The sequence below is a fragment of the Equus quagga genome, chromosome 14 (assembly GCF_021613505.1).
Source record: "Equus quagga isolate Etosha38 chromosome 14, UCLA_HA_Equagga_1.0, whole genome shotgun sequence".
NCBI lineage: Eukaryota > Metazoa > Chordata > Mammalia > Perissodactyla > Equidae > Equus > Equus quagga.
The window spans coordinates 41,909,751-41,918,264 of NC_060280.1; the positions used below are offsets into that span (position 1 = coordinate 41,909,751).

Consider the following 8,514-nt stretch of genomic DNA (forward strand, 5'->3'; position numbering starts at 1 on the left):
CACATCTCCTGTGCAGCAGTTCTCACTGCCTTTTAAACTATTTTTAATAAACACTAAATAACACAAGGAAGCATATAAAACATATTCACTAAAGCATTTTTTATAATTTCCAATTATTGGAAATCCTATGAAAGTCTGTTAAATATCTTCCTTATTGAGGAATTATTCACCTAGCACCATATCCGTTTTCCTTGAACCCATAATTAAATCATCCAGGACAACAGATGTTTGACCTTGTACCTTTCATTCTCCCACACCACCGACAATAATCATTCATATTTTGATCTCAGAAAAGAGTGGGTAGGATTTGATCAAGATAAAGAGATTTAAATGGCTGTCCTGAGGGTAAGATGATAGTAGAGTCTAGGTTATTATGATGAAAGGGCAGAAATTATCAAGGGAATGAAGGATGTATTCTAATATAGTCAGATGTGGGGGAAAAAATGAGAGAGCCCTTGAAACTCAGACATGAATTTGTCATGTGGGCATTATTTGTGTAAAAATCAATTACAAGACTGAACCAGCACTAGGAGGTGTTTGTAGGGGGTATTTCTTGAGATTAGGAAGGGAGTTAATCTAACCAGATCTAGGAAGGTACATACTTCTACTGGTCCTCCTTACTGCAGAATCCTAATCAAGTCGGAGCTTTAAGCATCTTGATATAAAGGCGTTTTCCAAATCAAGTTTGTTCTATTCAGAAGCATTTGGAGTTGGCTGGACTGTGGAGACCTGGAAATTTCAGCTTCTGTCCTGAGAACCCAGAGAACACAGAACCACTTCCTCCGAGTGTTGATGAGACCAGGTATAGAAACCTCAAGCAAGTACAGAGTGCAAGAAAATGAATTCATATTTCTTTCACTTAGAAATTTTGAAAAGAGAATTAGCTCAACCATCAGCTGTCTTGCTTTTTTTGCAACCCAAATGGTAATACGTTTAAACAATTAAAAAATATTCAATTACTTTGTTTTCTCTTAAACTATATAAATAACATTAATCTTCACTATTTCTTAGAATTTTGTAAATTAGTGGAATTCTTTCCATTATTTTGTAACTCCATGTGTGTAGAAAGAGACTGAATTTCTGGAGGGGGAGTCCTTGGAGAACCTTTCTGTAGAATGCGAAAAATGAGTTCTCTTCAGAGACTTCAGATTGCAGCCTAAATCTTTGACAATGGCCAATAACCATCTAAAAATTGGTGATGGCTGTGGAAAGATGACACTCGTGACACTCTGAAGTATCATAAGTGAGGATTTCTGAACTAACTCTCGTCTAGAAGTCAGGATGCTGATTACCTCTGGTCATTGATTTTAAAACAGGATATGTTAAATGAAACTGATTGTCATTTAAATTTGGGAGTTACGTATTTTCAAATGTGAATGATAGTATACATGATACGATTGTGGAATATATTGCTCTTCCATTTCAAACAGTGGGTATCCTTTGTATTAAGATTTTTTAAATTCAAGAGTGTTGACACTGAAGAGAAATTATTTTTTATTAGAGATGGATGGGGGAAGGTTATATAGAATCGTAAAAAGTATTGAAAGTAATTTTGGTTTGTGAAGATAGCGATATTTTATTTGCTTCCATATGTAAGCTTCTGATGACAGATACACTGTCTTCTTTATCTTGATATCTACCCAAAAAGACAGTCTCTGTTGTTCTGTATATGATTCTAAATAATATGCTTATTCTGACACTTCTAAATTAATGTCTATTGACTTTAGGAGAAGTGAAAATTTAGTTAACTCCTTCATCCCTCCCTCATACATTTATTCACTTCTTTCCCTCATCTTCCTAATATAGTTGCATTATAATTTTTGTACATTATTTTGTCAATTATTATCACTATATAAAATGAAAATCATCGGTGAGTCATGAGTTGTACTGTAATTACATTTCCTTTTTCTTATAACATTTTTATTTCCCCTGGAGTTTATAAATTTCACTACCATGATTTTCTCTAAACCTATCACAAACTCCTCTCCAATCACTGTGCACTGAAAACCTCTTCTCAAGATTTGAAACATATCTGTTAATTCCCCAGTTTCATCTAGAGTTTGTTTTACCCCGTTCAGGTTTAGAGGTGATAACTGCTGGCCACCGTTGCTGCTGGGCTTTGGGTACCTCATCCCTGAGTTGGTTCCCTCCCGCTTGCTAATAATCTTGTTAGTATCCCTTTCGTTAAAATCTCTTGGACCATCTGCATTCGATTTTGCTTCCTACCTTTTCTGATTGACACTATCTGTTTTCCATCTTTTAAAATTGTAATTCTACTTTCCAAGTTATGTTTTTCTAATCTTCTACTGTTTTCATTTCTACTCTATTTTTAAAAATAGAAAATCTTTTTTATTCTCTAAATGTTCCTTTCAAGAGTTTCTTGTAATTTTCTAATTTTTTTTTTTACCATCTCTATAATTTTGGCACCTTATATAAGCTCTCTTATTTCCCTTATCCATGTGGCGATATAATAATGGTAAACACACTTCAGAGAGTTGGGAAGATGAAAATGAAATAATAATTGTAAAGCACTTGGAATAATGCCTGGCTCGTGAAAGTGCCACATGACAACTACAGCACATTTCCACTCCTCTACATACATTGTGAAACTTTGTAGAATTACTGGAAAGAGAGCAATTCTTTCTCCCTAGAATTGTATTTCATATTTTAATATTTTTTCTGACACATTCATTATTATTTATTCTGGAGTTATTATAATAATTTTGAATTTCTCCCCTCTTCTGGTGAATTTTTTAACTTAATTCCTCAAGGCTATATCTTTTTTCACTCTACTGAGAACTTCAAATCATTTCCAGACTATTCTTCACAATATTCAGAAGCTTATCCTCAGTTCACCTTCCCTTTTTCCCTTAGGTCTAATGTTCTCTTTCCCTTTTTCTGAGTATATATTAGTTTTTTCTGAAGGGTTCATGTTACATTCCTCTTTTACCCTCCATTCAGGCAAGATATCATTTTATTTAATTTTTTAGCAAGTTGGATTTTCTGGGGCTTAGTATTAAGAGGGAAGAGTTTCTTAAAGGGACTATCGAAGGAGTTATGATGAGAATTTGAGGTCATATGTCTGACATGATCTGAAGATAATGTACAAGAGATAGTGGATTAAAGAAGTCAGAATGGGTAACTGGTTGTATAAATGGAGAAGAAGAAGTAGAGGAAATCAGATCTGCCTTTTCTTTAGGTTCTAGTAAGTGCCAGGAATCTTGGAAGGAAATTCTTAAGGAGGTAAAACTTTCACTTAAGCTTGAAGATGAGTACCAGTTAACCCAATAAAGATTGTAAATGCTCTAGAACGCTCATTATACACTGGTCATTTGAAAGCAGAAGCAGTATGTTCATTAGAAAGCATTCATTCCCATGCATATGTCCAGAAGATGGTATAAAACACTAATTTTTTCAGGTTCAAATTATTCATAAAATTTCAAGAGCTGGATACATTTTGTTTTCTTTTTACAGGGTGGGGGAGGAGCCTCTTGGTTTGTCACATTTCTATTTCCAGATCCTTAATTGTACCTTCATGTAGAAGGAGGCCACTCTCAGTGTACTATGGGGCGAGAGCCCTTTCCTTTTAGCCATTTCTCTTTTCATTTTAATCATTTTGCTACACTTCTCTGGATCATTTCTCTATCCTAAGCTTCTTGAGTGAATGACTTATTTTTCTTGTTCAGTTCCATTTAGGATAAGCCCTGGCAAAACTGGGTGGAAGGCAGGCTAGAAAGATGAGGGGGGATTTTGAATAGTGCCAATGAAGCATTTGAAAGCCAAACACAAAATCCAACTCAGAAGTCGGGGCAATTTTCATTCTATTTTTAAGGGTAAGTTAAAAGATAGAAGTGACTTGTTCCGGGTGGAGTGTGATTATCTCAGTTATTTCACAGAAGGAAAGTAATTTTCCTTCCCATTCTCTACATAAACATAGAATCACACACACTGCAGGACTTCCAGAAATAACTCTCCTGCTGAATCTTGAGAGAGAAGAAGTTTGAACTCTTGCCGTGGTGTCTGCATAACTGGGACCTAATAGGCGCCCCAAAGACCTAGAAATGGTGTTGTCTAAAATCCAAGACGACTGGTCCGAAGAAAACATTGTGAGGCTACTGGAACCCATGGAGAGCAATCTTCCATCCTTTGATAGCCACATGTTCAAAGCAACCCAGTCACACATGGACTGGGAGGAAATAGCTTTCAAAGACTTTTCTGGAGAAATGTGCAAACTCAAATGGTTAGAGATTTCTTACAGCTTGAGAAAATTTTATGCTTTGAAAGAATTAGTCCTGGTAGCTATTGAATGTGTCAAAAATCTCCACAGAAGCAAAAATGCAATAAACATCCTGACTTCCCCACTGACTGCTTACTGCCACTTCTTCCAGGAGAAGTGGCCCCAATTCTCTCCAAGATACCCTGACCTAGGCAACCAGGAGCTGGGTAAGCTCCTGTCTGAGAAATGCAAGGAGCTCCCAGAGCAGAGGAAGCTGAAATATATTCAAGATTTCCAAAAGGAGAAACAGGAGTTTGAGGAGAAACTGGCTCGATTCAGGGAAAAGCACTCTGATCTAGTCCAGAAATCCAAGAAATCTGATGTTCCCAAGTGAAGCCCAAGCAAAGCCCAAAAGAAGGTTCAGGGAAATGGGAAAAAAGTGAAGTTTCTTCCAAAGTGAAGAAAACTATTTTTCCCAGAAGATGAAATTCCACGGAGAGCCCAAGAAGCCCCCCATGCACGGATACCCGAAGTTCTACGAGGATTTGTGGTCCAGTAGGGAGCTGCAGGACCTGCCCCTGAGGGAGTGCATGGTGGAGATTGGCAGACGCTGGCAGCACATCCCGCAGAGCCAGAAGGAGCACTATAAGAAGCAGGCTGAGGAGCTGCAGAAACAGTACAAGGTGGACCTGGATTGCTGGCTCCAGAGTCTGTCTCCTGAAGAATATGCTGCATACAGAGAAGCCACCTATACTAAGCGTAAGAACCTGGGCATGAGGGGAGGCTCGAACCCCAAGACGAGATGGACAGATCTGCAGTCCCCATCTGCAAGGAGTCCTCAAGAAGGACTTGGAGAGGAGCAGGAGCTGAAGTCTCCTGAGATAGAATCATCAGACTATTGGGGGCAGTTCTCATGCCTCATGGGGATAGAAGACAATAAGGAAGATGGGGAAGAGGAGGAAGGCAAGAACTGTTCAGACTCCAGCAGTGAGGAGGAAGATGGAGAGTGTGAGTCTGAGGGCAGTGACTCCAGCTCATATTCCTCAGAGGACTCCTCTGACTCAGACTCCAACTGAGTTTTATTCACACCCTACAGGGTGGGGCAGAGAACTTCCCAGCAAAAGTTCAGGGCATCTATGTCAAAGGGAAGGGACTTTCCTCCCTGCCTCTTTTTCTTCCTTCCTTCTTTCCTTCCTTCACCTTCCTCCCACCCCAACATAGAGTCAGACAGATAGCAAGGAAGAGAACTTGCAGTACTCACTATATCAGGTCCATAAACATGGGAGGATAGCTGTGGGAATAACTGTAAATATGAGCCTGTATTGTCCCCGACCCTACACCTCCAATACAGCCCCTGACACCCTCATGGAACTCCATGCAATTAAGGTTCTTGGAAAAAACATCATGATGATTGGGTTGTGGGAGACACCATGCATTAGACTGAATACTTCTGAAGTGAAAAATTTTGTTCTCATCCTCTGGCGTGATCTATTCCTGTTCTGTGGAGTGCTCCTTATGGACCCCTGCGCCAGAACTGCAATGGGAGTATTTGATGGGAAGTAGGGTAGGTGCCTTTAAGAAAATTATCAAACTCTTATCTCTCTTCTTCACCCCCGGAGGCAAGGATTAGGCCATTCTCAAGGTGGGAATGGGTAGATTCATGTGGCAACTGTATCTCCATGTGTATATTTATGCTCCAAGCTGCCAACGAGGTATTTCTTTCTGATTTTAAAAAAATAAAAATTTTAAAAACTCATCTGTTTCATTTGAATGAGTTCCTTCACTAGTTTTCCAGGCAGAGTCTGAATTTATTTTCAACAGAAGCCCCGACTTCTTCCTGCTGCTAAATTCGCATATTTCCCACATCTATCTTTCACTGATCTATGAATTTATGCAACAGTGCCAGACTGATTTCATTCTCGAAGTTTACTCATACGTTTGGAAATTTAAGACTAGCGCCCTCTCATTATTCTTTTGTTTTCCTGAAAGTTCCTGGCTTTTTTCATTTTCGTTTTCATGAACATTCACATCTACTGAGTAGTTGTCTCTTTTGTATACAAAAAACATTGTTTTTTTGTGTTAATTTTGTTACTAGAAATCTTAGTGATTTATTTTACTGCTTATAAGCATGTTTCTAGGTAAACAATTATAACATCAGAAATCACAATACTTATACTTTTTATACCTTAAATTTCTCTTTCTAAATGTGTTGTGCCATATGCCTGAAACAATGTTAATAGTGATGGTATGTTCTTGTCCTGGTTGTGACTTTAAAGATAATGCTTCAGAGCGTTAAAGCAGGGTTTCCAATTGCTAAAATAATGCTGATTTGTATGAAGCTTAAATCATTTTAACATAGTAAATAAATGTCTATTTACTTATGCTATTATAGGTTTTTAGTCCATGTTGGACATTAGTTTGTTTATCAAATCCTTTTTGTCATCTATCAATCTGATTTTTCCTTAGGTATAATAATATAAGGCAACTGTGTGAATGGGTTACCTAATAAACTCTGTTACATTCCAGAAATAAATCCACTTATTTATGCTTTACTGATAATATGAGAAATTCAGGCAAATTATCTCAGCCTTTTCTATGACAGGAAAATCACATTTATGCAAGGCTTCTGGATACATATAATTCACACTTGCCTATTTTTGTTTTAGATGGCCTGGATTTTAATTGTGTGTTCCCGAATAACACGACCCAAGGGAAAACAGGGAAATTACTTAAAGTCTAAGCACATCTTTCACTCCCTTCCCTAGATAATTTTCTTTAACTGTAGTTAGAGGAGAAGAAACAGAGAGGAAAAACTCCCAGAACCATTCCAGAGACAGACTGGATGGCATTAGCACTTACTCTTTGTCACATAGCAGAAAATTAGAGAAAAGGTAAATGGCAGATATGCACAGAGTCATCCCGGCCTTATAATGTGCAGATATCATGAAAGGCCAGAAGAAGGGCAGATCGTCTTTTACCAGGGATGCTTAAGCTGAGTCTTCAAGAAGCTGACAAGTCAAAGAGAGGATGGCAGAGTAATTGGTTCGTATACTTAGAACATCTACTGAATCTTTCCAGTGTCTGTAAATAATGCTGTTCTTCATGGAGAAATGGAGGCATCTTCTATCAATACTCAATGATGATTTCTCCTCCCCTTACATTCACATAATCCTACAATGACATTGGGTTAGTTAGAATATAAATGCATTTATCCATCTTTTATTGAATCTCACTGATTCTTCTTTGTTTCATGGCACATCAATCTGTTATACTTCAGGCTTAGCCTTGCTAGTTCTCAGAACACATAAAACGTTCTTTCATTTATTTCCCACTACGCTCAAAATTCTTTTATCCAACCAGTTCCACCCTCTTAATAAATTCTCCATGAAGTGTGCATTGAGAGTCAGGAAGAAAAATTAATTTTTGGCTCCTCTCTTCCAACCCACATGTTAAGAAAGCAGCCCAGCTGGTGCTTAAAAGATGGACTTGGGAATTAAATAGGCTGATTTGGAATCTACTATTTAATCCTACTCCTGAGATTTATGACATCCTCTATTCTTGCCCCCTCCTGCATACTCCTTACTTCTCTGCTTTATTATTCTACAAAGTACTATCATACTCTAAGACATCATATGTTTTACTTATTTCCTTGTCGACTCTATTTCTTCCTTGAATTAGATTTTAAGCTGCATTAGCAGAGAGATTTTGTCTGTCCTGTTTACTGCTACATTTCCATTAACTAGAGTATGCAAAGTATAAGTACAAATACACATGATATAGCTGATTCGATCCCTTTCTATTCCTCATCTTATTTCTCTCATTTGATTTTTCACGTATGACATCATATCGTATATTTTTATTTATTTGATTGCTGTATCTTCCACTGAAATGTAGGCTTGATGATGGTCCTATTGGATCACCAGCAGTAGGAGGAGTAGTTACACTTAGGATAAACTCATTAGATGTTACCAGATGAATGCTTAAATCTCAATAAACAAAGAAATGTCTATTATGGTGGTATTTATGTTTTAGATGTTTCATTTACAGAGTGCTTTTTAGATTCACTTTGTGAGGCTAAATCTAACGGCAATGATAAGTATAAAAATTAGGAAGAATTCTTGAGAGATAATAGGGGCTTGAATTAAGGAAGCAGAAATTAGGAATGTGAGGGACAAGATGCACCTGAGAGATGCAGGGACTGGTATGATGTGGGAATTGAAGAAGAGACACTGTCTAGACTAAATCTCAGTTTTCCAGTACAGAGAAGGAGGTAGGCAGCAGTGCCAATGCCTGAGAGC

General features: G+C 37.7%; 1 pseudogene; it reads left to right on the plus strand.

Moving 5' to 3' along the window:
- Positions 1–4,055: 4,055 nt before the first annotated feature.
- Positions 4,056–5,292, plus strand: LOC124225561 (upstream-binding factor 1-like protein 1; annotated as a pseudogene).
- Positions 5,293–8,514: the final 3,222 nt, after the last annotated feature.